Genomic DNA, 6,908 nt, shown 5'->3' on the forward strand with positions numbered 1-6,908 from the left:
CACTGGGGGTAAGGTAGTGGGGTTTTCATTTGAAGATAATTTGTTGTTCATTCCACAGGAATGTGTTCCATCGGCTGTGGGGGCCATCAATCTTGAAACCAGATTGGTCGACTGGTCAGATGCCTTACTGCTCCTCTGGGACGGAAGTCAGCTGCGTTAATATGCAGAGTGGAACGCGTGTGATTGTCTTTCTTCACTGTTATTGTGCTTATGAGTTATCATTATTAAGAAATAAGACAAGAAAGAAAAAAGAAGAGCTGAGGAAAGAGGAACAGCAGACTGACTTCAATGTGTCCCTGTGGTTGTCTCTCTCGGCGCTGCTGGTTTATTTCTCAGCCTGTGTCCTATCAGAGATCACAGGGCTTATCATGATGGATCAGTGTACATTTATCAGGAAAACACGGGACAAAAGACACAGACACGTCTTTCTGTTCAACAAGTTACTGAATAATTCTCATTATAATCAGGCTGATATACAGTATAACAGTAGCATTAACCACAGCTCCAGTCCATTCAAAGGGCCAGTGTGTCGCATTTAGTGGCTTAAACAGAATATTATATTAAGTGTTTCTAAAAGCATTTATATCTATATACAGAACAGGTTTGCTAAATTTCATGTTGCGCTGCCATGTTTCTACAGTAGCGCACAACAGACAAACCAAACACTGGTTTTAGATAGGGCCATTCACGTTTTTGCGTTAGCCACCGTAGTTCTTCAACACGCTTCACACACAGGAGAAGTTTCAGTCAGTTAGAACCCGCCAAATCCTACACACTGGCCCTTTCAATTCCCCAGTGAGCACTCCAATTATTACTTACACCTGGGGTTTTCCTGCTAAGACGTCCAATCGCCTGCCATTAAAAAAGTACCATTGTTGCTAATGCTACATATCTAGTTATTTTCCAGTTTTTTTGCAACTAGCTAAAATATGGCATGTTTTACCAAACCGATACTTACGATGTGAGAACACCTAGTCAGACAGTAAATAAGTACTACTTTAGGACACTGAATGCTCACGATAAGCTAGCTGTTTACCCCTGTTTGTAGTATTGATGCTAAGCTAGGCTAATCAGGCCCTGACTCATCCATTCATACTTAAAGCAGCATTAATTGATTTTTATTGTTGTTGGCCGAACAAAGTAGTCTGACTTCTCCTCTTCATGACAAGCACTTTTAACACCGTGAGCCTCCTGCCTCCCTCGTCCGCTCCTCCTCACCTCTCTCTGTCTCTCTCTCTCTCTCTCTCTCACTCTCTCTCTCTCTCTCTCTCTCTCTCTCTCTGTTCCTTGCAGAGTTGAAGAGTTGAATCATGGGTCAGCAGTTCTTTGCGCACAGAAAGAGAGAGAGAGACAGACTAGATTTCCAGATGGTGAAGTCACCATTTATCTCTGCTAGATACACCCAAACTCATACTTGCACGCACATACGTTATATACACAGACACACACACACACACGCACACACACACACACACACACACACACACACACACACACACACACACACACACCGAACACACACAATGACTGTAATTGGTAGACAACATCACACACTTTTGCCATCTAACCGTACCTGCCCTGCTTCCTCTGACATACTGGTGAGCCAATGTCTAAAACAAATTGAGACGTGTCACAGCTGTAATTGTCTCCAAGGGAAGAGCATGATGGGAAAAAAAGAGCTGAGTGGACACTTCCGTTAAGATGGAGGGGGGCCCGAATTCAACTTCAGGCAGTCTGTGTGTTTGAGTCCACCAGTGGCAGCCTGCCAGCATCTTCGGCCTGTTGAACATCCATTTGTCTTGAATGGGAAAGCATACAAGCTTGGGTAAAATACAAATGTGTCCCAAAAAAAATCAAGACATCATGTTCAAGTTGGAGGACTTGTTCCATAAAGTTTCTGTCTTCGCTGAAGACGAAATGTGTCCAGCTGCTCCACTCTGAAATGTTGCCGATTGTATTTCTATCTCAGTCCAGTTTGTTTTTCCCAAATGTGAAATAAGACAAGGACAACGATTTGGGTTCTGTAAATAGTTATTAAAAAAATATTTCCCGGTGAAGTGAAAGTTACCGAGAATGGTGTCTGTACTACGTGTGTGTGTGTGTGTGTGTGTGTGTGTGTCTGTGTGTGTGTGCACGTGTTTGGTGGTTGCCATGGCCACAAGACAGCTCGCGAAACCGGGAGCATCAATCAGAGAGAGATAAGCTTAAATAGGAGATCAGAAGCAGTGGCATTGCTCAAGGACATCACACACACACACACACTCGCACACACACAAAGTATGTTTGAGAGGAAGATATCAGGCACTGAGAGACAGAAAGGTCAGAAAACAATAATGTGATTCTTTGTTTAGTGTGATTGTGTAATCCAGTTTGGTTTCACACTTTCCCAGTTCATATGGACTTCTCGTTCAGATTGTTAATAGATATATTATACATATATACATATATAAAGCTTCTTAGTGAAGTAGATACTGTGTTTCTAGTAAGAACATTTAAAGATGGACAATTTCTCACTGCAGGATTTATGTCCACTGTCAACTTTCAGTGGCAGTGCATGGGGCAATCCTGGTCTCCTAAATTTCCTAAAAGTCAACATTGATTTATTTTGATTTACGTAACAAACATCCTTATTTTGAGCCAAACCATGATGTCTTACTACACTTAAACCAAGTCATTTTGTTGTGTTTTTGTTTCAATTTAACACGTTTAAAACTGCGACAGGTGATTACTATAGACATTTTTGTATCTCCATTATTACATATCCATTTGTTTATTTATTTTATTTCTGTATATAATATTTTTGTATGCATTCCTTTTTAATATTAGCTTTGCCCGTAATCCATAATAATAATATATATGACAGTAGGGGAAATGGAGAAAGAGGGTTAGGATATGCAACAAAGGGCCCAAGCCTGGAAGCAAATATTATATGACCGTAACGATGCGGTTACCCATTGCTCCAGAAAATCGTCATTTTTTTCAAACGTTTGCATTCAAAGTTGAAAAATATTTCATGCCTGCTTTTTAGCATCAGTGCCAAGCAGCTTGGTCTAAGTGAGACGCATCTTAAGCTGCAGTTCATCTTACGGCCACAAGGGGAAGACTGAATACTCAGCTAAGTTTCCATTAAAAACTAGAATCAAATTTCAGTCGGGTGCCACTAAACCATTGCAGACAAAGAGAACAGAATGAGGTGACATAATCAGAGAAGCGGTAAACTTCAAACGTATGAAAACAAAGTGGATAGACATGACGCAAATATGTATGTTCATCAGGGGCATTATTTGTTTTTTACTAATTGATGACAGGTGAGAGCCTCACCTGTCATCAATTAGTAAAAAACAAATAATGCTAAAATAAAATAAATATTAATATTTCTCTACTGATCTGTGCTATAAATGTAATTTCTGTATGATTCCAATCATTTCAAGCATTTTTATAATCAAAATCGCTGAATTAGTGCATGTCCTGTTCAAACAGAGGAGACACGTGAGGTGAGGCAGCGACAAGCTGTGCCTCACCTCAGATTGCGCAATCCCTCACAAACTGGGTTGAGCACGCGCCTTTTGCTTTCTCATTGTTTGTCACCTATCATATTTGTAGACACTTTTATTATATATCCTTTCTTTCCATAGAATAGGTAATGTATTTCACGTCTGTGAAATACATTACGTATTCTATGATACGATCTGACAGAAACCGCAGTGAAAAAGCAGAGGGGAGGCAAACACTACTCTGCCTCAAAGAAGAGGGCGTGCGAGAGCCCACGGGTCAGGTTTATGCTTGTTCTGTCGTTGCTCTTCTTCTACACTTTTCTTCTTCTTATATTTTGCTTTGACCACAAGAATGTAAGATTCTATATCCAAGGTTAAAAATGTAGGACAGTTCAACGTCGGACAGGTAAAGTAACCTTTTATGTGTTTGTTGTTCTCTTTATACATCCGTGGTTGTTACGCAGATTATCGCGGAATCTCACGATGTTCGCGGGTGGCGCCCGCGAGCGCTCCGCTTCTGAAACGCTCCCGGTGGGGCAGATCGGTGGGGCAGGTCGCGGCGCAGATCGCAGCGCACACGCTCCCGGTGTAATCAAATATGTACCTTACCCATGTGTGTGTAAAGAATGCTGATATGAAATATGAAAAACAACCAGTAGTCAATGTGCAAGCTGCCAATTTAATAGTGCTTTAAGCTTATCATTGGGTTCATATATTTGTAAATCTGACTTATGTAGTGTCAGTGCCTCACCAGCCACGAACTTCACCGCACGTCACTGATGTGCATGTATTAATGTGAGGAAGGTTACAGTCTCCTCATTGCTCAGATCTGATGTTTTTTTTATCTTCCGCCATTTTTCATCTCCGGACAACGTGATTTATCTGCTAAGTCTGTTTCCATTACTGTTTCCTTTTTATAGACACAATAACTTTTCCACCTCAGCTCGCGAGCGTAAACACTTAATTGCAATATTTCAACTTTTCTTTTTGGCAGATTTAGGCATTTACTTTTGTATGCGCAAATTGAAAATGCGCATGAATACAAGTGGATGGAAATGCACTTTCAGACTGTATTGAAGTCAAGGGGCCAGACGTCATTTAGTAGCAATTCTAAAGTCGGTACATTTTTCCACAACAGTTTTAAGCCTCACAAGGGAATTTCATATTGGATTTTTGTCATTATTATTATTATGATTATTTATTATAATGAAATAATTATTTTTTTTAAAAAGGCTTAAAGTGAACTACGTTTGGGGGACGCAATGGCCTTGATTGACGGTTGTCAAAACACAGACAGTCGTGGTAGCTGCCAGCTCAGCTCCTCTCAGGCGACTCCTGTTTTGCCCACATTTGGATGTTCAGGCTGATCCGAGTGACAAAGAAGGCCACAATGTCAGCTTCACAAAGTCCCTTGACATCAGAGACATTACCTCATTGTTTTTCTAATTCGGAGAGCTGACTTCTCTCAAGTTCACTGTACAGGTTGCCTGTGTCACAGTAACATTAATTAAGAAACACATCTTATCAGGCCTGTCAATTCTACTCACAACATTTCAAAGTGTGCATTGGGCCGGCGTGGTTCTCTGCTGTAGTTCTTGTTCATTAGGACATTATTTATCAGTTTGAATTTATATAAATATGATGTGAGGGAGCCATGTTTTCATCTGCCGTCAAATGCAATGCAATTTTACTTTTGAAAAGAAATCAAAAGGCATTGTGAATTTTTTTTTCTCCAAGACAAATCTATTTGCAGAGTGTAGGAAGTGTTTTGTTAGTTTAGCTTTTTCTGTTGCAGCTTGAAGATGCTTCATCATAGTCGTCCTCCTCTCTCATAGCCCCCCCTGTCTTTCGGTCGTCTCTTTAATGATGGCTGCAGGGTCATGAACAGGTCTCCGGTCGGTTTCGTAGTGGGCCGACCTACTGTAACGTGTTGATAGGAGGAAGGCGCTTCAGAGAAGAAAGAAGGGAAGGAGAGCTGCTCTTTAATGACGGAAAGTGACGGGTTCAAAAAGATAAATACACAGAAGCATAATAATATTAGTATAGATAACGACATAATTACAATGGTAGGTCATATTGATTATTTAAAAGTGACCGGATATGTTTTTTAAATTAATTTATTCAGCCACATTAATGAAGCTGACTTTCAATCATTATTGACGCACGTTACTTAGTTCGGGCGCATAATTAGATTTTAGAAAAGAAAGAAAAAAAAGCTTTTTAAGTTCACCAACAGCAAAAGCTGCACACTTAACTAATTAATTAATACATGTTATTTGGGGTGGCTGTTATTTCTAAAAGGTGAACTGGAGGGTAAAGTCTATCTGTTAATGTATTTTATTGAACGCTGCAACGCTGAATGTAAAATATGATTTTTGCATTAGATGAGCCGTTTTCCTCTTTCCAACACACACACACACACACACACACACACACACACACACACACACACACACACACACACACACACACACACACACACACACAAGAGATACAGATTGTAACAGAAACGGCTCTATGGGCATTTATCATCGCAAGTGATAATAAAGAATAAACAGCACGGGATTAAGGGGAACGCTTCGACATGTAATGATAATAATAAAATAAAATTTGCGCTTAGTTTACAATAATATAAAGTGTTAAAATAAATACATTTACTATTATTCTTCCTGCGCGATAGTGAACAGATCTTTAGAACTATTTAATTGGCACCAAATAATTCGCTTCACCGTGTAAAATATGTCTGAGGTTTTCACGGTAGTTTTCAGGACACCTTAAATGTTATGAATAACGTGTCAGTCTTTGGCATTTTATAAAGACAATTCTCCTACCTCAACTGTTGGCTTAATTGTAGTTTAAAACAATTAAAACAAGTAAAAAATAATTTCGAAACGAATAACAACGAAAAGAACCGAAGATCTTGAAGCCTGAATCCGCAAGATTTATCGTCTCGCTGGCCGTTCATCTGTGACCGACAGTTAATCTACAAACAATTTAAATTAGACCGTTATCCGTTTTGTTCTTACCTTCCAAAACAATTAGAAAAACAGACCAATTAAACAACCTAATTCGGGGGATACGAAGCAATGTTCCGAGGTAAGCTAACGTATTTAATTTTATTTCTCTCTAACAATATTCCTGCGCGCGGCCGGGCCTCATTTCTCACCTCTATTTCTGTTTAGGGCTTAAATAATCCTAGTCATAGTTTATGACAGGGTGCTATTGATACTGCATCTTTTTTTATTTTTTTTAAATATCTTAAAATTGCGTGTCTGATAGGTGATCATTAAAAACGATAAGCCCACGTGCTTTGTGACCCCGAAAAAAAAGAACCTATAGCTGAAAAATATCCACATCAGCCTCAGCGATAAAGTATATCTTGTTGTCTAACCTTATGAAACAACAGAGTAGTTC

Source organism: Cebidichthys violaceus, unplaced genomic scaffold (assembly GCF_023349555.1).
Source record: "Cebidichthys violaceus isolate CVI_PGR_0920_01 unplaced genomic scaffold, fCebVio1.0.p SCAF_164, whole genome shotgun sequence".
In the NCBI taxonomy this organism is placed as follows: Eukaryota; Metazoa; Chordata; class Actinopteri; order Perciformes; family Stichaeidae; genus Cebidichthys; species Cebidichthys violaceus.